Here is a 25,266-nt window from a genome sequence, read left to right on the forward strand (position 1 = left end):
TTAAACACGCGTTATTATTCCCGTGTGCCACCTGCCGTTTGCCTGCCCGATCGCCGGCTGCAGGGTGCCCTCCGCGCTCTGCCCGCCGTGTGCGGGACACCGGCCCTTCCCGCTGGGCCTCGGGCCCTTCGCACCGCTCAGCCATGACAACAATGCGGCTGCCGCAGCCCTGAGAACTTCGGCGTGTCCCGATTACTTCCAGAGGCTGCGGGCACGGTCGTAAACGTCCCGGTCAATGGGTCCGCAGGTGTCATGTTTATGTGGAATTTGTCCTGAACACACGGTGCACAGGGCATTAGGGTGTAGCGTGGACGTCACCTGCCCTTCTCTGTCCCCCAGCCTCTCACTTCTCCTCTCTCGAGGCAACCACTGGATTTCTTGTGTACCTTTCCGGAGTCTTCCACACACACAGCATTGATATGAAATCTTTCTGGCGGTCTTATTTTTTACAGGAATTGTAGCCCATGTGAGCGCTGCTCTGTACCTCGCGATCGATCTTAGACGTGTCTCACGTCAGGAACAATCAAGCCACCTCGTTCTTCTCTGCTCTCTCACATTCTCTGGTCGAATGTGGCTGATACCGAGGCTATCAGTGGCCCGAGCTGGGCATCCCCGTGTCTGGCCCTGCGCTCTTGCAAAGAGCCCGTTGTAAGCAGCCTTGCTCGGGTGTTGCTTCACACACGTGGGAGGAGACCCGTGAGCTCCTGAGTCTTTAGTGGGCCCGGGGCCAGTGATTTCGGCAAGCTTGCCTAAACGGCCCTCCATGGCGGCCGTCTAGCCAGGATAAATCTGCTCCCATGGCCCTGTGCCACGCTGAGGTCTTTGCCACTCTGATCGAAATGGCACCTCCAGGTTGCTTGCATTTCACACAGGTAGGACAGCACTGTCCACGCTGGCGGTGGGTAAGGGTCCCGCATGTCCAGGGCACATGTCAAGGACAGACAAGACTTGGTGAAAGATTTACTGTAGCAGGGCATGACGGTGTGTGAAGGATTCCTTGGGCAGGAAAGCCCGGGAAAGGCGCCCAGGCCGTGAAAGGGCGCAGGCGCAGGCCGGGAGGGGTGGCCGCCGGGGGGAGGGGGGCGCCGGGGGCCGTGAGGGTCGTTGGTGGCAGCGGCGGCGGTGGGGGATAAAGATAGGCCATCTCATGGAGAGCCTCAGTTTGTCCTCGGGGCACTGGGGAGCCAAGGCAGGAGAGGGAGAAAGGAGGACCCAGGGAGGAGGCCAGCAGGGGTGACCCTAAGAAATGAGGCCTGTCCCCCTTAGCAAATAATGAACCCAGAATGGAGCGGAGCCTGATGTTTTATTCATGGCCCGCGCAGAGCCATCAATTACCGGCTCCTGCCACCCGGCCCGGCACCGCCTCCATCATCCTGCCATCCCAGGCTATTTTGGGCTTGGGCTTGGCCTCGCCTCCCCCATCATCCAGGCCCCTCTCCCTGCCTGGGTTGGGGGGCCCTTGTCCAGGCTCCGAATGACAGCCCAGAAGCCACAGGTCCATTCTGGGTGGGCATTTGGGTCAACTGAAGTTCAGAGAGGGGCAAGGCCTCTATCAGACTCCCACACTGAGGAGGTGGGGAAGATTATTCTTCCCATCTGACAGAAGGGGCGTGGAGGACCGTGGGCACCAGGTAGGGGTGAATGGAGAGCAAGTCAAAGCTGGGCCTCTTTTCATCTGTCATCAGTCCTCCCAGCCTCTTTGCAGCTGCCAACCTGCTTCAGGGAAATGGGCTTCTGGGCCCCCAGTGAGCCCAACTCCTGTGCCAGCCCTCATTTACTCCACAAGCACCCCGATGGCCTCGTCTGTGCCAGACCCTTGTCAGCCACTAGGGCCACGGCGGGGGGCAGCCCCAGGGCACTGCTGGGCCTGAGAACTGCCTCCCCCTCCCTCTCGGCTCACCATAATCAGCACAGTGCGGACCCCCGCAGGGATGGGGAGGGGCCCCGAAATCCCAGAACCTCAGGGATCCTGGCAGAGCTCCCTCGGAGGACCCAGCAGGAGGCCCAGGTTCAGAGGGGAAGGCCACCCGGAGTCCCAGGGCATGGCACCCTCGGGGTCGGGAGAAGGCAAAGGGAAGGAGCACGTACTAATCCACAGCACAACTCCACGGGGTCTCAGCGATGAGCCGGAGCGGTGGACAAGCCCCCGAGGGCTCCTGCCCCCAGACCAGGGCACCGCAGCCGCCACGCCTGGGGGTGAGGGACGCCGGAGAAAGCAGGAGACCAATGCGGTGCCACGTGGAGCCCACCGCGTGGGCAGAAATGAGGGGCAGAGCAGCACAAGTCCGTAGGGCCGCCGTACGGCTGGGGCCGGTTGGCTTCCCAAAGCAGGGTTCCCCCAGCCTCCCAGGGTGGCTGGGTGCTGACGGTGCGCGAGGCCTGGGCGCATCCCATCCCCGCGTCTCAGAGGCTCGAGCTGTGGGGCTCCACGGTGAGCTCTCTCCGGGCAGGGTCTTCGTGAGATGGCAGCATCTCTGACATGGCTCGTTGATCTGGGAGCTGGGTCTCGTCGGGGTGCTCCAGGATTCCGGTGCGGCTAGAGCTGAGTGGATGGCCAGCAGGGAGGGTGAGGTGGCCCCAGGGCTTGGGGCCACATCAGGGGGGTCTTGTCACCAGGCCCCCACTTGCACACCTGTGTGATCCCAGGCAGCAAGCAGGCAGGGTCTGCCCTACACCGGTCCCCGTGGTCCTGCTGGCTCGGCGGTGGCGGGAGCAGGCCGGGGACTGGACTCCATGACCTCTGAACTTGTTCTACGAGGATAGGTCCCAGTTTCGTTTGGGTGAGTAGCACCAAAGCTGCTAGGTTCCGAGGGCCATGCCGAGTACCGAGGGGGCTCCTTCCTGCCTTCAGTCCCAGATCCTTGGAAGAGACCCAGGGTGTGCATGGGACAATGGGGGTGCAACTTGCTCTCTGCTCCAGCCATGGAAACCCTCTCTAAAGGGCTTTGGGGAAGGACCCCCGGGGATGCCCCTGCTTCCACGCCTCCCATCAAAGCCCCCTCTGCTTCCTGCACCCTGTCTCATTCTATGTACCAACGTGGCTCTGGTGCTGCCCTGCCTCTGGCCGGGCGCTCAGGGCTGGGGGGCGGGCAGAAAGGAGCGGTCCTGTTCCCCCCCGACACACACACCTCCTGCTCCAGAAGGTCATGAGGCAGCCCGCCAGCCAGGGGTAGGAGCTGGAGTCAAGGTTGGCTCTTTGTTTTGGCTCTGCCGCCTGGTAGCCACTGGGCAGCCTCTAAACCTGTGTCTTCCTCTTTACGGTGGAGCTGGGGAACTGAGCGGTGTGAAGGGCCGTGCGGGGCACCTGTGTCCCTCTGCCAGGTTCCATGTGCCAGGGTCCTGCCCTGCTCGGGAAGGCTCGTGTTTCTTGCCCTGTCCTGGCTGGAAGCCTCAGCCCCCACCCCACCTCCTCTTCTCTGGTTCCTGCCCACCTGGTGCCGGAACTGCCTTGGCCAGCGACCTGGTGTCTATCCCGTCACTAGAACAGCCTGGGCCCCGCCACCTTCTGTGGACATCCTCTTGGATTTGCAGGTATTGTCTGATCCCCTAGACCCACCTCTGGGACTGGATGTGGAAGGGCCAAATCCTGCCCCATGGGGTGCTTGGACCCCTTTGGGGCCCCCAGTGGGCTGTTCCTGCTTGCACACCTTTGCCGCTGGGGAGCCCACTACCACAAAGGAGACAAATCACATGTTTCCGGGCCAAGCTCTGTTCTAAGCCTTTTGGTCACAACTAGCCTTGTGCCAGTGAGGTCTGAGAAGAAGAGGAGTCTGTCTAGACGCTTGTGAATGGCGGTCCCTCCCTCCACCTGCTCCCTCCCTACCCATGACCCGTCACAAGCCTCCGCTCCCACTGGAGGCACCCGTGTTATGGTCTAGGGCGATCTCCAACCACCCCCCTTCCCAGCAATCCCAGGCAGGGCAAGTTATTATCCCCATTTGCCAGATGTGAGCACCGAGGCCAGGACCTGGCCCAAAGTCTTCCAACTGGGCTGCTTGGGGCCAGGGCCAGGAGACTCCAAAGTCCACTCTGGGCCCTTCAGGGGCTGCCCAACCTCGTGACCCAAACCCTCTGCAGCTCAGCCGCATCACCACATTTGCAGATGAGCAAACTGAGCCTCAGATAGTGAGGTGGTGGCCTGAGGGCCAAACAGACAAGAGACCAAGCTGGGGGAGGGGCTGCTAGGCCTCCCTCCCAGTCCTGGGACCTGGGCTATGCCTCCTGCCCGAACCATCCTCCCTGCGGGCCTGCAAGCAGGCCCACCCTCTTTGGGCAGCAGGGATCGAAGGAGGTGTCGCCGGGGCTGTTGAGAAAGCTGGGTGTCCTCTGGAGAGAGGAGCCCACAGGCCGTGCACGTGTGTGAGCTGATCGACCCTCCTGCCTGGGAGCAGCTGATGGACGAGGTCATGCTCTCCACCATTCCCACTGACCAGGAAAGAGTGAGGGGTCACTGGGGCCAGGCTGGGGGGTAAGGGGTCCGCACCGATGCCTAGGCTCTGCCCGGAAAGCTGGGAGGCTCTAAGCAAGGGGCTTCCCCCGTTGACGCATCCATCTTCCCATCTGTGAAAGGAGCATGTTCTCGCAGCTCGTGTGGGTGACGGTGCAGGGCCCGGCTGGTGCCTAGTGTCAGGACCCTATGTCCTGCTTCTTTTCCTCCGGGCCCTGAGCACTGCCTGAGTCGTCCTGGTTTTCACGGATGCACTGGCAGGCTTATCCCTGGGCTTCCCTGTTAGAATGTTGCCTCCAGGAGGAAAGAACCTTGTCTGACCTGCTCACCCCCTGGTGCCCAAAACAGTGGCCGGCACATAGGAGGTGCTGAATAAACATTGTTGAATGAATGAATTGGATGAATGAACAATTGTCAGTTCCCCACTCCCTGACTTTTGGCCCCTAAACCCATTCCCTGTCAGTCTTTTCTATTCTATGGCACTTACTGGGCACTGACTTCCGTGCCAGTCCCCACGCAAGGGACTCAGTGGTGACAAAACGATGGTTCTGCCCTGTGGAGTTGACGTTCCAGTCGGGATTGATACATATCAGTTGGCAATGGCGCCTTGGAAAACTAAGGCAGGGGAGAGGGGCCCATCCTGCCAGGGTCAGGGTCGGGGGGCAGCGGGCAGGGACTGCAATGTTAAATCCGGTGGTCCAGGAAGGCCTCTGGGAGAAGTCAGTAGCTGAGCCAACCTGGCCACAAGTGAAGGATTAAACAAGAACCCATGTGGAGAAGAGCGTTCCTGGCAGAAGGAACAGTAAGAGCAAAGGCCCTGAGGTGGGCCCACTCCTGGCATTTTCAAACCATGAAGCGGCAGTTCCTGAATTTCCTCAGCCGCACACCCAGCCCCTCAGTGAACATTCTGCTGCGGTTCTAGCTGCCAAATGTGGCCACCTGCACGGGACCTGAGCGGTAACTGCCCCCGGCCCCACGCCCACCGCCCCGGGGCCACGGTGGCCGGACTCACCGCCTCTTCTCACGGCAACCAGGAGATTGTTTAAAGCATGAATCAGACTGTCCTTGCAGCCGTCCTATGGGAGAGAGCTTGGCGGGTAAACATGGAGTTCCTCTGTGACCCAGCAAGCGCATCCTCGGCGTACAGAGGCCCACACGCTCACGCGGCGCTGGTAATTGTCCCCAGGAGGCGTAAGCCACCCTAATGGCCATCGGCGCAGGCGTGGCTACACAAAGGAGTCGAGCCACACGATGGACTATTGCTCAGCCACGGAAAGGAAGGAAGGCCTGAGACACACTGCTACGTGGATGGATCTCGAAGACGTGATGCTAGGCAAACCCAGCCAGACGCAGAAGCTCATGTAGCGTGCGATTCTGTCGAGACGGAATGTGCAGGACAGACAGTCCCAGACGGGAGGGAGACGAGCGGCTGCCATTGCTGTCCATCCGCCACCCTGTCTCCGCACAGCCCTTGCCGTGGCTAAAACCATTGCCCCGAGGTCTGCTCGTTTCCATCGTTGTGGTCTGTTCCTGCACTAGAGCATCAGGTCCACAAGGCCAGGGACTTTTGTCTCCAGTGCCGAGGACAGGGCCTGGCACACAGTGGGTGCTCGACACCGGAATGAAGGAATGAATGCCAGTCCCCCTGCCTTCCTGCCTTGCCTCCAGCACCTCCAATGAGTTGCCTGCTGAACCCCACTGGGTCTGCATTTGGCGAAGGACTGGTGGCGTTCTGCCCTGCCTGCACCCTTCATGGCTCCCCGTCCCCCTGAATGAAGGCCGTACCATTTGGCATGACAATCAAGGCCTTCCCCTGGCCCCAGCTGGCCCATCTCTCCACAGTCCCCACCCCGGACCCTTTCCCCACCCCCACCCCGACACTCACTACAAATGGGTCCCGCCTCCAGGCCCCTACCCAGGCAGGTCCCTCTGCCTGCCCGAGGTCGCGGGCCCCCTGAGTGCTGCAGCCGAGACTGACACCAAGTCGGGTCCACCTTGGATCCTCCCACCAACTCTGCTGCCCAGGTTTGGGAGGAGCCAAGAAGCCAACCTGGGGGACATGGTGGTGACAATTATGAGTGTTCCCAGGAGCCCCCAGACATCCATTAATCATGATCCCCCTGGCTCTCTGGGCATTATTCTCCAGGTGAACAACTTGAGGCTCAGAGAGGTTAAGCAAGTTCTCCAATGTCACAGAGTGAGGAAGGGACAGAGCAGATGTGACTGTAGAAGCTGCATTTTTCTTTCTCTTACTCTTTTCTTACTGTCCCTGGGCTCTGTCTTGAAGAGCCTTCCCCTCTGCCCCTCTTCCTCCCCACGGCCTCAGGCCTACTCCCTCTGAGCAGGGATCCAGATGCTGGGTAAGGGTCTAGCCACTTCCTGAGCTGGAGCTGGTCATCTGGCTGTGCCTCAGTCTCCTCATTGGGAAAGTGGGGACGGTGTCAATGTCTTCCTCCCCCAGATTATAAGAGGTCATAATGGGGGACCTGGCACGTGGTCAAGGTCTGGGAAACATCAGGGTGACCGGGGCTGTTTCCTCAGGTCCCTAGGGCTCCAGTCCGTGTGGAGAGATGATGGTGCCCAGGGTGCACGTCTGGGTGAAGACTGTCTCAAACACAAGACCAAAGGCCTGCAGGAGTCCAGATGAGGCCCAAAGCCAGCCCTGAAGGACCTCCTGGAGGAGGAGGATGTGGGCAGTGTGGGTTCTGGAGTATCCCTGGCAGAAGAAACAGCCTGAGCTTGGACCTGGAGGTGGGGAAAGCAAGACCTCCTAGAGGCTGAGCCAGGCTGGAGGGAGGAGAGTGGGAAAACAGGGCCCCAAGCCGGTCATCAGGCCTTCCCTAGGGCCACGTTGTGACTTTCAAGCACCAAGGGTACCTTTGCCTCCATCAGCTTTTTCCTCCATGAAAAATAATAAAAATTTTATTCTGACTGCATTGCTATAAAGATGATTATTAATCTGTTTATTATCCACTCACCACTTGTGGATATCCACTTGTGCCTCTAGCCATCCAAGTCCACCTGCTCGCCTATCCACCTCTCTGTTGATCTGTCTACCCACCCAACCATCCACTAATCCACTCACCCACCCACCCACCCAACCACCCATCCACTCAGCCAGCCACCCACCCATGAACCCACTCACCCACGCATCCATCCAACCACCTGCCCACTCACCCACCCACCCACCACCCACCCACCCATCTACCCATCCACCCACCCATCCACTCAGCCAGCCAGCCCTCTTGATCCACCTGCTCACCACATCTAACCTCCAGTCCTCCGTCCATCTGTCCACATGTCTGTTTTTTTTCTTCATCACTTCCTGCATCAGTCTCTGCATTCATCTCTTGTCTCCAGAGACTTTCCTAGCAACTGACTCCAATTCCCAGCACAAATGACAGATCGAACCCAAACTTCAAACTCAGCGAGCTTCAAGGTCCTGCCAGCCTATCTCGTCTCTCCACTCACTGCTCCCGCCATTGATCCTAGAAGCTTGGGGACACTTGACGAAGCTTGTGCCTACCCAATGGGTAAGTGGATGAGTTGTCCCCAGCCGTCTCTCTCTGCCTTGGATTGGAAGCTGTTTCCGAGGGTCTGTGACTGGGGTTCTGCAGCCCAAAGGAGAGAGGTGAACCGTGATCATGGGGGCTGAAGTAAGGGGGGATGAATGGGAACAGATTCATGTACTGGGCCTCAGTCTGCCCACCTGCGATGTCCTTCCCCCACCTTCTAAGCCGGTTTCTAGGCTCCCTAAGCTGTCGGAGTGCCAGGGTGGAGGAAGGGTGCTTACTTTTCCCTTTCCTCCCTGCCACTTATCCACTTAATGGCCCTGATGACCTTGGACGGTGGGGGGGGATGGGGGGGGACTGCTGCGGGAAGGAGCACCTCAGCCCCATTAGCCCTGTTAATAGCCCCTAGGGAACCAGGGGTCACCAGGTTCCAGCCATGAGACCATTAGCAGGCCATTAGCTCCATCTCCCCGCCCCCCCAAGCCCCCCACCCTAGCCTCGGAACCTGCCTGGTGCTTCCTGGCAGAGCTTCTGGTACCTAACTCCAATGGGTCTCAGAGGCCCAATTCACGGTCAAGGCCTGGTCAGCCTGTGCAAGATTGTGGCTGGCCCTTGCAGAGCCATGGGAGTCAAAGGCAAGGGAGGGCCTGGCAGGTGTAAGTTGGCGGCTGGATCCCCTGAGTAGGGGGTGATGGCCGGTGAGAGGTGTGGGCCACTGGGCCCGCCACTTAGCACAAAATCCCCTCTGCCCTTTGCCAAATAGGAGCTGTGTGCTTTGTCCTGCTTTCTCCCGTCCGGCATACATGAAGTGACTTTTACCCAGGAGGAGGGTGTGAGGTCAGTTAGTCAATCAACAAATGTCTATTGACCTTACAAAACATCAGAGCTTGGGCGGGAGGGCAAAGACTTAGAATCTCCTAATTACAGAATTCATTCTCTCCCCAACAAATATCGATTGAGCACTCGGTGAATGCCAGGCCCTGAGACACAGCCGCGAGAGAGACAAACATTCCAGTGGAGGAGATGGAAAATGAGCGCGTGAAGGAACAAACGGGACCAGTTCCCAGAAGGAAAGGGCCACGGGGGAGACAGAACATGGCGTCACGTGAGACAAGGTTGGAGTGGCCGCTGGAGTCTGAGGATCTGGGGGGGCCTCCCCGAGGAAGGGGCCTTGGAGCTGGGGCCTGGATGGTGAGAAGGAGCCGGGTAAGTGGAGAGGAACGGGAAGAATGTTCTAGGCATCAGGAGCAGCACATGCAAAGGTCCTGTGAGGAGGAAGAGGAAGCCAGTGGGGCTGGAGGAGAGAGGTGGGAACGCAAAGGGAGGCAGTAAGGGGACCCCAGCAGTTTGGATTCTTCTTGGTATGCAAAGGACAGCTGTTGGAGGATCCAGAGCAGGGAGGGACGTGATCCGGCTCCCGTTCCAGGGGGTCCCATGGCTGTGTGCAGGCGCAAAGGGCGGCGGGAAGGCCCGCGTCCCGGTGAGCTATGACTGCCCTCCAGCCGGCCCGGCCACGGGCATGGGGCGGGCGGGGACAGTGAGGGGAGGGACGGACGCGGATCTGCTTGCAGTCTGAGTCACCAGGAATTAGAAGCCTCATGAATCTTAGAATTAGACTCTCCTAATTAGAACTAGAATTAGGAACCTCAGAGAATCTTGGCATTCGAAGCTGGCAGGAAGCTCTCGGGGACCTGATCCCTCTCGTGCAGCCTCGGCCCCCCAGGTCCCGCCCCCCCCAGGGTGCTCCAGCTTTGACAGTCTGAGCTGAGCTGCCCCCAAAATGATCCTGCTCCTGCCACCCGACCCCTGCCCCAGATGTCTTGGCGGCCATAAAAAGAGCCAGCTGCTAAAAGGCAGCATCACCCAGTGTCCCTCAAAGCAAGGGGGGGGGGCCCCTGTGACACAGACTGTCCCGTGCTAAGTACTTCACAATATTACTCTGTTGGCTTCTCACGGGAACCTGATGAGATGCATGCCATTGTTCTTCCCATTTCGTGGATGAAGAAACTGAGGCTCAGCAAGGGATCCTGCGTCCCCTCAGGGCCCAAGTCGGGGTGGGTGGCGGGGGTCGGTGGGGAGAGAAGGGGTGGGAAGGCGGTGGAGAGAGCAGCGCCTGGTGCAGTATTTTTAGCCAGCTGCCTGCCCTGCCCGCGAGGGGAGGGGAACTGAAGACGGTCTTCAAGGGAGGAAGAGCGTAAAGTGATGTCTTAATTGGGATCCTCGAGGAGAAAAACTGTTACAAGTGCTCAATTATTTTATAATGAGCCCGCCAGTGTGAGGAGAGAGCCACAAACACTTGCAAAGCTGCAAGATGTGTGGGGTGCTGATGCTGGGGGCGGGAGGGATGGAAGTTCTTTCTCCTGGTTGTGAGGAGTCGGCCGCCTGCTTGTTCCAGGAAGATCCTCCTGCCCCACCACTCACTCCCTTGATGGGCCACCGATGGAGAAATTTCAGGCCTTGGGGGGACATTTTGGTGAGCATCCAGGGGCTGACAGGCCCTCCCTCCTTGTCCCTGCTAGGTGAAAAAGGGGTACCAACCCAGGGAGTTGGGGTGTTGTGGGCAGGGAAAGACAGGCGCCCTGGGAAGGACAGGTCCACGTCTGTCTTTGTCTGGGCCTCCCTCCATGGCTCCCCATCGCTGTCCTGAGAAAGTCCCAGCTCCACGGGCCTCGGTGGTCCTCCAAGACTTGCCCTGTTGGCCCTCCGCAGGCCCTCCCTGTGCCCCCATCAGCGGTTCACACCTAATTGGGCCTGGGAGGTTTCTGCCTCCAGGCCTTGGCCTTTGCTATTCCTGCTGGCTGGATCCCCGCTCTCCTTCCATTCATATCTGAAAACCTTATGTCATCTTTCGAGGCGTGCCTTGACTGTTTTCTCCTCAGTGACTGTCCTGTGTGTTTTGTCTGTCCGGCCAGCAGGCAGGGCCCGGTCCATCCTTGGGTAAATCAGCCCCTGCCATGGCCTCAGGTAACTCATCTATCCAATGGGGGGCATCGGACTGAAACGTGGGGACTCTGAAATGCTCGAGCTCTGGGAACCAGGATCTGCAGCACGCCACAGGCCCAGAGAAGGTTTCCAAGCGGTTGGCCAGAGATCAGACTCCCGCTGGGGCTGCGCCCCCAACAACAGTGGCCCTGGGCAGGTGGTCAGGGAGAGTGACACAAAACAGATACTACTGTTTCCATTTTACTGTAAGAAAATTAAAAAAGACATTTTGCCTTCACAAGTATGTCTGGGAATGGAACATGGGGTGGGAAATGGGACTGTGAGGCCGAATCATTGCTGAGGGCTCTTGGGAGTGGGCCCCAGGGGCCTCCACCTCCCCATCTCTGAAATAGCCATGCTAATTGCCCCCCTGGTGCTGGAGCCAAGATGAGGCCCCCAGGGAGCTGAGCTCCCGTTACAGAGGCTCAGGGATACTGAGATCAGTATCAGGGATACTGAGAGTGGCTGGAAGGGCCAGTAGAGGGGTGTGGGTGTGGGTGTGGGTGTGTTCGGCAGTTTCTCAGACGCAGGAGTGGGCTCCCTGGATCCCAGCATCCCTCCCTGGTCCAGGATCAGGAGTTTGGAGGCAGCTGCTGGAGTGGCAGGAAAGGAGCAGGACAGGACTCGGTGGAGGAAGGGTGTGCTGTCCTCAGAGGCCCATGAAAGCCAAGGGCTACAGCTTGAGGCTGCCAAGGGCCACACTGCCTGCAGCCCTGGGTTGAGGGCACTGTCCCATTTCATAGGTGGGCAGTGGGCACCTCAGAGGTCAGGGAAGAGGAGGAGCAGAGGAAGAGGAGGAGCAGAGCCCCCAACCTCTGTCCTCATTTATTCACTCACTCATTTACTCACTCACTCACTCACTTATTCATTCATTCCTATGTTCATTTATTCTTGTTCACGTCATCCCTTCCTCCCTCCCTCCCTTCTGGATGTCAGTAAATGTTTCCCCAGCTCCTACTATGCGCCAGACCTCATGTTGTGTGCTGGGGACAATGGGACAGAAACAGGCTCTGCCCTTAAGCCCCTTCAGTCAGCTTGGGGAAGCAGACACCTTCCAGAATTAATCCACAATTACAGCCAGCAGCCACCCCAGGGTCTTGGGGGAGGAGCGAATGGGGCTTGCTGGGCAGGCTCACTTATTTGCTCCAGAGGCCTCTCCTGGCTCCCTTTTGAAACCTAAGTCGGCTCAGGTCACCTCCCTGTTCAAAACCTTTCCATGGCTCCCCCGCTCTAGGAGAGAAAGACAAAAGTCTCCCAAAGGCCTCAAGGCTCCCCATGACCCCCTGACATGAGCTTCCATCCCTCTTGCCTTTGCTTTCTCTGCTCAACTACATGGGCTTCTCCTGGAACTCACTAATTAAGTCCTACCTCAGGGCCTTTGTACATGCTGTTGCTGCTGCCCAGACCACTGTTTCTCCAGATATCCTCATGGCTCCTTCTTCACCCGCCTCAGGTCTTTTCTCAGTGAAACTTTTGTGGCCCAACCAAAAATTGCACCCCCCCATCCCACCCCTTCACCCTGGTTTATTTTTCTCCATAACACCTGATATTCTGATTCCTCACTTAGCTTGTTTATTCCATCTCCTGCGCTAGGCCCCAGCTGCACAAGGGCAAGGATGCTGTCTGTTTTGTTGACTGCTCTGTTTCTGCAGGTGGGGCAGTGACTGGCACACGGGGGGCGCCCGACACATATTACCCGACTGAATGAGTGATTCACTGGTTGCCTGCAGGGCACTGTGCTCCCATGTTGCCAGTCTAGGCTCTGCTGGAGAGGAGCGGGAAGGGGTGAGGGTGGGCAGCTGCCCTCCTCTTCCAGCACATGAGCCCCAAGGACTCTGCTGGGTCCAGTGTAGAGGGTGAAGACCCAGCTAAGTTGGAAGCTGGGGTCTGACTCTGTCAGCAGCGGGAGGCAGCGCGAGGGTTTGTACTGGGAAGGTTGGGGTCAGATGCTAGAAAAATCTCTGGAGATGAGAGATGAGGGAAAATGTTGATGCTATAAATAGTGTAGAAAGGAAACAGTTGGGTAGAAGGATGAACGAGGAGGCAGATGGATGGAAGGATGATGGAGGGATGGATGGATGGATGGATGGATGGCGGGTGGATCAGTGGACAGATGGGTGGGCAGGTGGGAAGCGAGCTGATGCAGGGATGGAGCCATGGGTCAGTCCCTGGGGGATGGACGGCTGGCACGACAGTGCTGTGCTGCTGTGGCTGAGGGCTGAGTGCTTGCCCTGCGCGTACCGAGTGCTCCCGGCGTGCTCCGCCTGCGCATCATGGAATCAATCTCATTTCATTCCTGTTACCACCAAATGAGCGGAGCATTTATGTCCCCATTTAACAGAGGGAAAAACTGAGTTTCAGGGACATGAAATGAGTTACTAAGGCCTCACCGCTGAGGAGAGGTTGAAGCCAGATTTGTACCCAGATCAGCATAGGCTTCAGGGCACCCTTGTTGTTCAGGACGAGGTTCCCACCACATGAGGGGGCACCCTCTGGGAGCAGGCAAACCCTCTGTTGCATCTCTGAAGATCCCACCGGCTGGCCTCTGGAGAAGGTTTCTGTGAAGATCAGTTGGGTCCCGTCTGATGTTTATAGATATGTTGGGCCCCAGAGAAGTGAGGACAAGAGCAGCTCACCCACAGTCCTCCACACGCCACTGGCGCCCGGCAGCCCCGCTATGGGGCAGGGGTGTGGGTGGGAGGCGGGCTGGCATGACTCATTGCAGACAAAGGGGGCCCGTTCCAGCCAGCACCATGAACCCCAGGCCTATGGTCCGGCCAGCCCTGCAGACCCAGGCCTCACTGCTCCGGGTCTTGGTGCCTGATAGGGGAGATGGGGATCCTCATCCCCAGAGAGATGATGAATGTGAAGTGCTTGGCACATGGCAGGGTAGGTAGCTTCTGTTGATGATATTCCAACCAGGTCTGCCTTGTCCCTACGGGGTCACTGCTCTGAGCCTCAGTTCCCTTCTCTTTAAGTAGGCTTCATGCCCAGCACGGAGCCCAATCTGGGGCCCGAACTCATGACCCTGAGATCAAGATCTGAGCTGAGATCGAGAGTCAGACGCCTAACTGGCTGAGTCACCCCGGCACCCCAGTTCCCTTCTCTTTGAAATGGGAAAGCAGATGCCTACCTTGCAGCTTTGCTAGAGAGATTCTATTCTTCAAACAAAGATTTATTTTCCCGGGCACGGTATATGCGCTAGGGAGACAGCAGTGCGAGAAACTGGCAAACAGTCCTGTCTTCGGGGAGAGACAATTAACATAACAAATAAGTAAATTACAGACCCTAGCAAGTGAAGAGAAGTGATAGAAAAGTAAATCTGGGAAAGGATGGACAAGAGGGGGGTACAATTTAAAGTAAGGTGCCCAGAAAAGCGTATCCCTGAGAAGAGATCTTTGAACAAACACCTGAGGTTAGTGACAAAGTGAGCCTTGCAGAGATCTGGGGGAAGAGCATTCCAGCAAAGGGAGAGGCAAGTGCAAGCACCCTGGGGTGGGTAGGACCTGGTGTGTTTGAGGAATAGCAAGGAGGCTGAGGAGAGGGATGGGAGATAAGGTGAGAGGTGATGGGGGGGCCTTGAGGCTGTGGCTCAGCGGGAGGCATGGGAGGGTTTAGAGCAGAGGGTTTTAACAGGCTCCCCAAACTGTGATGGGGGAGGAAGGGGCACATTTGTTTTTCTCCCCAGGGGAGCAGCCCCTCTCCTGGGCCCTTAGTGACTGAGCCCTGCCCCCCCCTTCTCCCTCTCCCGCGCCCCCCCCACCCGGGGCCCCTGTGGAGACTGCAGGGAGCCGGCGCTTCCGTGTACCAGGCCTCAGGCCAGAGCTGCATTAGGAGCCCAGGGGCACGTGGGGGGCCAGCTGGCAGACAGTGTCTCTGTCAGCACCCAGCTTGGGACCTGACACCCCACACCTGGGCTCCGAGTTCCAAAGCAAGAGGGCTACTGAGGGTGCATCCAAGGCACGTGCCAGGAAGTGCGTCCACAGCCGCACCAAGCCGCCAGCACGGCCGACGTCACTTTTAGAAACTTTCTCGTTTCCATCTGGAAGCGGGCTGTGGTCTAAGTTTTCCCCAAGGCGGAAACCCTGTGCACAGCATACCCTGACGTCAACTGAAATGGTTTCAAAAGCAAAATGATGAAAGTCCTTTGTCAGCCTCCCGCTGCCCTCCCCAAACAATGCTGGGGGGTCGCAGTGTGTCCAACCTTCAGAGCCCCTGAGACGGGAGAGGTTGAGAGGGGGCCGCCCTGGGATGGGGGGCCTGGGCGGGAGGGGTGGCGCCTGCCTCACCCAGCAACAGCTATGTGCTGACACAAAGCCCCGAATTCCCCATCTTGCTTCCCTCACTGCACCCATTTTGTGCCTAAGCCCTGGCTAGGCCGAAGGCCCAGGAGGGATCCCGGGACAATGGTGCCCCAGCTCCGGGCACTGACCTCGGGGCCATGCCTGGACGGGCCTGATCTCTGGCACACACCCCCCCACCTCACACACCCAGGACAAGCTGACCAGAGCCCCTGCCCAGACATCCCAGGCCTGCTACCCAGGAACAGACGCGTTCTGGTACTTGGACACCTCTTGCGATGTGGTGCTCACTACCTTCCAGGGCCGCTGGGTTTGGCTTTGAGCTGCCGGAACGGTAGGAAAAGTTATTTTTTCTTCTGCACCAGTGCAGAAAGAGGCTGACCTTTGGCCTCCAAGAGACCTCGGTTCCACTGGCCACACACACCCCTGGTCCCTCCCCCCAGCCCTTTGTCTTTGCGGCGCCCCCTGCCCTGAATGCCCTCCCTGCCCCCATGCTTACTGTAATGTGGACCGTTAGGCGCCAGAGATCTAGGAGGAACTTGAACCCAGAAACTGCTTTCCCCCGGGGAAGGGAGCACAGCGCCGCGGTTACGAGAGTCAGCCACTTCGTGGCTATGTGACCTTGGACCAAGTTCTGTGACTCTTTTTCCTTCACCTGTAAAATGGCAAAAAATGGTCTAACGGGTACGGACATGTGGGTAGAGAGGACGCCTAGGGACTTGAGTGCGTCGGTCCCGGGGATGAGCTGAAACACGCTGAGGTCTTTAAGAGCCTGGGGGCGCCGGGGCCCCGTGTTCAGCCGAGCTACCAGCTCGGGGATGCGAGGAATGGCCGCTTTCTCCACAAGACCTGCGTTGCCCGTGGGAGAGCCCCGTGCTGTGGACAGCCTGGCCCCGCCCCGCCCTGCCCTTCCAGCCTCCTCCCAGCCAGCTCTTGCTGTCACCTCCTCCCCATCTTCTGTGTGACAGTTGCAGAGGTCAGAGAGATCAGGGGCCCGCAGGGGCCTCTTGGTTGGCCAGAGGCAGTGGGAGGCTGAGCCAGGATTCTGGGGAGGGACTGAGGCCTGCAGATGGCAGGGACAGGACCCTCCAGGCAGATGTGGAAATCACAGCTCCAGGGGGAATGTATGCGGCCTCTAGGGGCACACGGGGAGGGGCCCCCAACTACAATACCCCTTTTCAGACCCCTGGCCCAGAGCTGACACACCCCCTTCTTGGTCTGCGCCCCCCGAAGTGTTGTAAGACACCAGAGCTCATGCACACAGACGTGCAAGGCCCCAAGCGAGGAAGAGCTGCTGTGGGGACGCATGGCAGGTGCTGACAGGACGCTGACAGGTGCTGGGGTCCTGGGGTCTCTGCAGGAGGGGGCCGTGGGTCGGTGGGCCTAGCACCACGATGGTGTCATCCCTCTAGGGGCCTCTGGCCCTTTTCTGTGCCTTGCACCCTTCCTCCGAATTCTGGTCTTCCATGCATCCAGTAACACACAGGACCCCAAAGGGGCCACTTACCACAATAGTTAGAAAGCACTTCTGTGATTTGGTAAATATGTGCTTCCTTAGGAATATGCATTGATGATAAAGTTGAATGGCTCCTTTAATCCCAACCATACTTTCAGGCCAGAGATGAGCATCTCTGATATTGGGAATGGTCTGCAAGCCCGGGAGAGGGATTTGAACAAATCTGTGGCTTTCCTTGGGGGCAAAAATCGCAGGCGCTACGGATTCCAGGGTTTGCCGCCTCAATGTCCAGTTGCAGGAAACACTACATTTCAGCTGGAGGTTGGAGAAAATAGTGAGACTTCCCCCATTCACATACACGAATGGGGAGTTCCTCCTCATTTCATCTGCTCCTGCATTCCCTGGCAGGACAAGTAAGAGCAGCGACACCAATTCGAGTTCAGTGAATAACGGTGACAAATGACCATCAGTGCTCTTTATGGAGGCTTGGCACCGTGCTAGACACGGGGTGACAACTTTCCCCATATCTGATCCTTACACAGCCCTGCAAGGCAGGCACTAGTGCGGTTCCCATTGTGCAGGGAATAAACTGAGGCACAGAGAAGGTAAGTAGTTTGCTCCAAGTCACACAGCACCTGAGTGTTGGTGTCAGGATTTGAACCCAAGTCTGTCTGACCCCAGAGCTTGCGCTGTCCACCCCCGCACCCAGTAGAAGGCCTGGCATACACTTGGGGGTTCGTAGATGTTTGGCTCATTTGAAGGGTCGTTGTTGAATCCTCTGTGATCAGGAGGGACATTCCCTGGGGCTAGGCTTGGTTCTCTGGATTTACAATTGGTTCTATATTTATCATCCCCATCCCTAGGCAGGTTAATGGATTTTAAATGCAGTCAGTACTAATTGCCCCCATGCTGTGGATAGGCCTGCCCAGGGGGGAGAGTCTCCTCCAGCTCTAGGACCAAATTCCTTGACATAGAATAGCACCAGACCTATAGTGAGGATTTAAATAGGCCAAAATGGGAGCAGGGAGGGCACCCAGGGCCAAGGAAACAGCGTGGACAAAGGCATGGTGGCAGGACTCTCTACACCTCCAGGGGAACCAGGCAGGCCTCTCATTCCAGCAGGTCCTCCCGGTCCACGGGCACAAGGTGAGGCCGTCCCCGAGGAGCTTCTGTGAGATTCAGGTCATCATGGAGTGTTTATTAATCACCACAGACAGGATAGGGTCAGGCAGCTCCACGGGGAGTCCAGAGCAAGAAGGAATTGGTCAGCATGGAAAAATTGAAGGGAGCCATTCAGGACAGCTTTCTGGACCAGGCTTCCAGGGCAATGGGGAGCCCCAGAAGAGGAAAGTCTCCCTTTTCCCTCAGCTTTGGGCTATCTTAAAAATTAGTGACTCTGGGGAGGGACATTGGAATCCTTGAACATGGTATAAAGATACAACAGAGTTACAGAGAACGATCCACCTCCTTCCTGCCCCCCCAACCCCCAGGTCTCCTCCCAATAGCCAGTTTCTGGTGTCTCTTTCCAGAACATTCTACCAAACACTCCTGTGCATGCATGTGTGTGTGTGTGTGTGTGTGTGTATCTACTAAAAAAAAAATCTCGGTGATTACATCCATCCCCTCTCTTCTACATCATGCTTTCTCACTCTGTCTTAAAGAACTTTCCCCATTAGATTCATTCGACAAATATTTCTGGAGCTAAGTGCTCTCATGTGGCCAACCAGGCCAGACCCTTGTCCTCATGGGGTCTGGGTCCTTGCTTTCCCATAGCCATGCACTGCCCTGCCACACTCATGTGCTATGTTGGGTTTTCCTTCCCTGGGGATGCCACGAAGCCTGTCACTATTGCAAGGTGAGCAACTTTGGACATACATCTTGGTACCCGGGTGCAAGCAGATCAGAGGGATACATTCCTAGGTGTGGAATTCCTAGGATAAAGGGATGTATCTTCTTAACTTGGCCATCTATCACCAGATTGTGGTTGAAATGTCAGGGTCTCGCTTGCAGGCAGGAAAGTGGTGCTGATGTGGATAGAGAGGGAGACTCGGGAGCCAGAGGTGGGATGTGCTTGGGGAGGGAGAGGAGAGAAGCCCGCTCTGCCTTCAAGGAGCCCCCAATTTGAGGGAGAGGCAGGATTGGTGAGGCACAAGGGTCCAGGAGAGCTGTGATGGGGAAGCCCGGGAGGTTGTGGGTACCTCAAGGAGGCGTAGGACCCGGCCTCAGAGCGTGGGGCGTCCAGGGAGGAGGTCTTTTCACTGAGCACCTGCTGTGTGTCTGTTGCTGTGCTGGGCCCTTTCGGGGAGCTATCCCCCCAGAGAGCTACCTCATCCATCACTCATCCAACGAATAACCAGCGGACCTCCTAGGTGCTGGGTACGGTATTACGGGAGCGTCATGCCCTTTCTACAGCTGAGGAAACTGAGGCTCAGGGGGAGGAGGCAAGAGCTGAAGCTCCAGGAATGCAGTCTCACGACCCTTCTCCGCCCTGTCCCAGAGAACTGCCCAGGTTGTAGGTGCTCTTTAAATAGGAGCATCTGGGGCACTGGGGTGGCTCAGTTGGTTAGGCTACTGCCTTCGGCTCAGGTCATGATCCTGGAGTCCCAGGATCGAGTCCCGCATCAGGCTCCCTGCTCAGCGGGGAGTCCGCTTCTCCCTCTGACCCTCCCCTCTCTTGTGCTCTCTCTCTTTCATTCTCTCTCTCAAATAAATAAATAAAATCTTTAAAAATAAATAAATAAATAAATAAATAGGAGCATCTGGGCCCGGCTGATTCCCGGGAAAGGACCTCAGGACCCCAGGAATGTTGTCCACCCTGTGGCTGGGTTGTCAGGCTTTATTACATTGATGAGATAATTTAACTTAAAAAAAAGTGCTTTCTGTACAAAATTTGAACAAAACAGACCCGATGTCGTCCAATGAGCCCACGTGTCACACACGTGCAACCTACTCTCATTCCTCAGAATGGAGGCTGAGCTCCTGCTGAGGGGCAGGGACCCCGCCAGGTGGGCCTGAGTCCAGAGCACTCGGGAAGCAGGTATAGACATTTGCCTCCACACGAAAGTGAATGAGGAACAAGGCCCCCTCCTCACAGGGCACCCCACCAGCAGTTTCACCAGATTTTTTGCTTTGCAAATGCAGAAGTATCTGTAGTTTTTCTTAACATAAATAGGATCTTCTGCCTCTTGATTCCTTTTGTGGCAGGGCGGCGAGGGGAGAGAGTGTGGCATGGCCAGTGAGCTCCCCATCGTCAGGCCCTACAGATCTCTTTCGGTTTCGGAGTCAAGCCCAATTCAGAGAAGAGGAAACTGAGTTCCTGGGCTCAAGTCCTGCTCCCTTGCTGAGGGCAAGGGGGCTGGTCATGGGGGCAGGGAGTAATGGCCCCACGTGGGGACTGCAATGGGGGGGGGGCGGCGCACAGGGAAGAGGCAGACAGTGCCCACCAGGGTGGAGGGGCCGGGTAATTGGCTGGATTATCCCAGCAGGGAGGCCTCCTTGGGGGAAGCTATTTTTAACTCTGAGAGCCTGAAGAGACTTCCCTCCCTCCCTTTCTTGCCCTTTATTCTTGTCATACGGGGGCCTGCAGGCCTTGCCCGCCTTCCTGTCCCTTTGGGGGAAGGGAGGGAGAAAACAGTGTGCCTCCACCTGCGTGCTTGTCCCCCACGTGGTTCTGCCAGGTGACTCTCAAGCACCCTGCGTTAGAGAGGAGGAAAGAGGTTCAGAAGGTTCGAGGGACATTTTGGAGGCCTTGTTGGTCTTTCAACCCACCACCTCCACCAGCAGCCCCTTGAGGCCATGGAGAAGAGTATTAGAATCCATCTCAAAAATCTCTCAAGTGACGAAAGGGATTATTTCAAAACCAATTCAGAACTCAAAAGTCCAGGGGTGGATGTAAAGGCCCCAGAGGAGCATGTCTGGAATCTTTTCTCTCAAGAGCTCAGCTCTGCCTTCCTCTGGGCGGGTCTCCTTTCAGGTGGCTCGCCCATGCAGGGGCAAAGTGGCCCCGAGGAGGCCCTGGGAACCGGGGCTCCTTGTCCAGCTTAGCCAGCCAAAGTCCTAGGGCCAGTTCTCATTGGTTGACGTTGATCACATGTCTGTCCTCAACCAATCACAGTAAAGCTCCCAGTCAGGGCTGGGTCACTGGCTCACCTTGGGCCCCGGGGACGGTCTCAGCCTCCGAGAAGCACGTGGTAGAGGGTATGGGGCGTGGGTGGGTGGGTGGCTCCCCGAAGAGAACGGTTCCCAGAAGAGGGGCCCAAACCGTGGGAGGACGTGGACCGCGGATGCCTCTAAAGTCTCGTCGCCAGGACGGAAACCGCCCGATGCCCGGCAGATGCGGGAGGAGCGTGGCCCGGAGTCCAGGCGCTGTCTCCCTGGCCTTCATTAGCGCATCCTCCCGACAGCTGCAGCTCCAGGGGAGGCCGGGAGGAGGGGCCGGGGGGGTGGCCAGGGCGAGTGTCGTCAGAGCCTGTGCAGGAGGGGAATAAGTCAGCCAGGCCGAGCGGATCAATGCCTGCTTCCTGATGGCTGGGACGGACTCAGTGTCCTGTTTCCAGGGCCGCCATCGGTTCCTGAAGTTCTGCTTTCCTCAGATCAATGCTGCGGGGTCAGCCCGGGGCCTGCGGGTGCCTGGGGACTGCGAGGGCGCAGGGGAGTCACTTCCTCGACCTCTCTGACAGGCACCATCACCCCTCCCCAGCCCCCCCCCCCCCAACGGGCCGTGGCCTGCATGCCTCCGGGCTGAGCAGCTCACAGCCACCCCAAGCAATGCCTTCCTCCGACCTGTCTGGGCGTCATTTCTGCATCTACCAGCTGGAGGGGGTGGGGGCATCTATCTGCCCATCGATGGGGTAATAACGACATGGTCCTTCATAGTAAGTCCATGCACGTGGGCATTTAACCCACAGCGTGGCCCAGGCTAAGAGTATAATCAGTGGCAGCCATCGTCACCAACATTGTTATTATCACGGTGATGTCTTAGGGACTAAGGCACTGAGGGAGGAGCCTGGGTTGAAGGCAGGACTCCCAGGTCCTGGCTCTGCCCTGCTGCTCACTGCCTGAGTGGTCGGGGGCCTCTCCTTCTCCCACGGCTCTGGCAGAATGCAATCCTGTGCCTCTTGACCTCCAGCCAGGGCCTTGCGCATCCCACAAGAAATGCAGATACTGGACCGGCTAGGCCCTGGTCTCTCCGCCTTCTCAGGGGTTGCCGTGAGAGGCAGGATGAGCCCAGGGCCCTGGCCACCTGCCTGGAGGAGGAGGCAAGGCTTCTGCTGAGAGCCATCCTGTGATCGTCTGGGTCTCTCCATCCTGTGTCCCTTCGTTCTCCTTTTGCAGACCTTTACTATACACCCACTCTGTGCCAGGCCCTGGGCTCTGAACACGCCAGGGAGACATTGTCCCTGTCCTCATGAAATGACAAACCTCGGAGGAGGCCCGTAGTAAACAAGATGTCTCAGACAGCAGCCAGACAGGAAGAAGGTAAATGGGGGATGGTAGTAAAGAGGAGATGAGGGACTCTGGTGGGCCTCCCCAGGAGGTACCTCCTGAGCTGCCCCTGGAGGAAGAGTAGTATGGGGAGGGAGCCCAGTGAGAGAATCAAGCTGGTGGCATCTAAGAGCTCGGATGGCTGGCCAGTGTGTCTGGAACAGGGAGGCCGAGGGACGTGGGTGAGGTGGGGTGGCAGGTCCTGGGCCTTTGGGACTTTGGTCCTCACACCTGCTCTAAGGGAGGGACTAAACTGGCCATACAATGAGTCCATTTTATATTTCAGGGGTCTCCTGACTTGGGGGTTGGGGCTGGGCCAAATTCTAGGTGGGGCAGGAGAAAGCCGGGCAGGCTTCTGGGAGGAGGCAACCCTCAGGAGGCAGAGATGCTAGGAGGATTCTGGGGAGCACTGGTGCTGCTGCCCTGGTGAGGGACAGTCTAGTTTTCACATCTCAGTTGATAATCAATTTATGACGGACTCAAATGCATCAGCGTTGTTAGATTAAGACGTGAATATCACAAGACCTGGCAGCCCTGAGCCTGCTGCCCACCCGGACCAGTAAACCCCAGCCAGTGGGGTGCTTCCTGCTCCTGTCACCCCCTCCCATGGCTTTGTGGCTTTGGATTCAACCTCGCCTCTGTGGGCCTCACCTTCCTCAAATGAAGGAGTGATTGTAAATGTGTCGAGGGGCTCTTTGGCCTCTGGCCTGTGGCTCCCAGGATGCCCCGGTGAGCAAATATGTGTTGAACGGCTACTATATGGCACGTCCAGGGCTGGGAGGGCCTGCCCCACCTGCCGGAAAGAAAGAATTTCAGATTAAGGCAAAGCGGGACATGTTCAAAGGGCGTTGCCCATGTTGCCCGAAGTCCTACTGTGTGCAGGGCACCGATCTCCCATTCATCTCATTGGCTTCTCTCACGGCCACGTGAAAGGGGGTTATGTTATGGAGACCTCAGCAAGGGATGTGTCCACAGTCCCTCTACGCAGCCCTGCTTGGCCCCCTTCAACGCCAGAGGGAGGCATGGCATAATCCGCGACCCCTCCTGCAACATACTGCCCCGGCTATGGGCGGTGCCCTGGTAGGGCCAGGAGCCGCTCTGCCCACAGACAAGGAAGCTCTGGGGTAGGTGTGTGAGCTGCTTAGAGAGGAGACACCCCCTCATATGCCCCTGTTCTTCTGTGCCTCAGTCCGGGCATCTGGATCATGGTTGTGTGCACCGTAAGGAGGCTGAGGCCCCACGTGGCCCAGCAAAGGCCTGGGTGTCAGGGGGCATAACAGCGGCTTCTCGGATATGATTAAGAACTGAAGTCCAGGGCGCCTGGGTGGCTCAGTCATTAAGCGTCTGCCTTCGGCTCAGGTCATGATCCCAGGGTCCTGGGATCGAGCCCCACATCGGGCTCCCTGCTCGGCGGGAAGCCTGCTTCTCCCTCTCCCATTCCCCCTGCTTGTGTTCCTGCTCTTGCTATGTCTCTCTCTGTCAAATAAATAAATAAAATCTTTAAAAAAAAAAAAGAACTGAAGTCCATTCCAGCAGGTAGGTGGGGAGGGTGGGATACGGACCCTAAAAGCAGTGGCCGGGGGAGTCAGGCTTTCGCCTTTGTCGGACGTTCTCTCCTGGATGACCCTGCGGAAAAGACACTTGCTGTCTCTGTGAAATGGGTCTGATAATGGCTCTGGGCAAGGCTTGGGATCCAGGGACAAGACCCCGCTTGGTGAGCATCTAGGTGGGGACTGTGTGTGGAGGGAGCCTTCTAGGGTTGAGGATGCTCTGGTGGTAATCCTTGTCCCAGGAACTGTCAGAATCCTCGACACAGAGGTGCCCCAAGATGTTCCCATCCATCCCCTAGCCAAGATCTTTTGCTGGAACTGTCTCCCAGCTGAGGGGCATCCTGACTCCTCTGCGGGTCCACGGTGGAGCCTCATGGGAGGAGTGCCTTGGGGCCCATTCCTCCTGGGGTGGAACTGTGGCCTCTCTCCTCTGGGAAACTGGGCAGGGGACAGTGGGGAGCTTTAAGGGAGAAGGAGGAAAAGTTTCCTGAGCGATTTTGGTCCTCTGGGAGGCTGGTCTCCGAGGAGGAAGCGAAAACCAGGACACTGTGTCCAAGTGAGGGCAGGGCGGGGCGTTGGGCCGGCATCTCCTGGGCTGGTCCTTCTGTCCACAGCAGCCCTTAGAAGCCGTCAAGGCGAGGGGGCAACAGCTCTCGTTCTGGGGACGGGTCTGGCTCTGAGTCCTGGCTCTACCTTCGTGAAAGCTCTGTGACAGACAAGTGACCTCTCTGTGCCTCAGCTCCTTCACCTGTAAAATAGGGCCCGTGAGCGTACGCACCCCGTCGTTGCGGTGACAATGAAATCATTCGAACTGGGTCCTCAGCACAGAGCCCCCCGCATCGCGACTTCGCAATGACTGGTAGTTGGTTTCCCAAGCCAGAAGCTGCACTAAGGGCTTGAGGTAGACTTGTATCCATTTAATCGTCACTGCAGCTCCATGAGGTAGGAATTGCTACTATCCGCATTTGATGACGTGACCGTGAGAGCAAGGCCCAGAGAGGCGCAATGACCTGCCTCCACAGCTGGTCAGTACAGTTGGTGGATTTCAAACCCTAGACGGCCTGAGGTCGGTGAGTTTTCTGGGTGGCTCAGACCAGGCGGCACCTACCAGCTGCCAGGGGCCCGGAGCCTGGGGCCGCGAGCCTGGGGCTGGTGGGGCCTGCAGACCGCTCTGTCTGAGCCGCCAGCAATCTGGGCGGTGGCCAGAGAGCCATCCTCCTTGGTTAGAATCCTGCAGCCAGTCTCCCTGCTGTGCAGACACATAATTATATTTCACATTAAAGGGGAAGCTGGAAGCCAAGGGGGCCAGGGAGCCCTTTGAGGCTTGTGCTCTGGGCACAGACCTGCCTCCTTGGCCCTATTCTGTGGTCCCAAGGCTGAGCAAGGGGTCAGACTGGTGATAAAATGGGGTCTTCCTGGGCCAAGGCCCAGCCGGGCAGGTCTGTCTGCCAGGATGAAAGGCCTGGGCCTGGCGGGAGGCTGAGAGATCTGAGGCCCAGACAATAGGCCCCAGGAGGCTGGGAGGGTAGGGCGA

At 57.8% G+C, this 25,266-nt stretch overlaps 1 protein-coding gene across 4 annotated transcripts in view; it reads left to right on the forward strand.

The window, feature by feature from the left end:
• KCNJ12 (potassium inwardly rectifying channel subfamily J member 12) overlaps window positions 1–25,266 on the forward strand; it is a 93,533-nt gene that overhangs the window by 23,414 nt on the left and 44,853 nt on the right. The window contains exons 3-7 of one of the 4 annotated variants that reach the window (XR_010408583.1): window positions 453–872; window positions 6,989–7,198; window positions 7,808–7,980; window positions 8,920–9,165; window positions 10,872–11,401. The gene's annotated coding sequence lies outside the window, so the exon portion shown is untranslated. Of the gene's footprint in view, window positions 1–452; window positions 873–6,988; window positions 7,199–7,807; window positions 7,981–8,899; window positions 9,166–10,871; window positions 11,402–25,266 lie in introns of those variants that run through there. The other 3 variants (XR_010408582.1, XM_064582894.1, XM_064582893.1) reach the window with 3 other exon arrangements.

The sequence above is a fragment of the Mirounga angustirostris genome, unplaced genomic scaffold (genome assembly GCF_029215605.1).
Source record: "Mirounga angustirostris isolate CCGP_5_RB_7025 unplaced genomic scaffold, mMirAng1.0.hap1 SCAF_17, whole genome shotgun sequence".
NCBI classification, from domain to species: Eukaryota; Metazoa; Chordata; class Mammalia; order Carnivora; family Phocidae; genus Mirounga; species Mirounga angustirostris.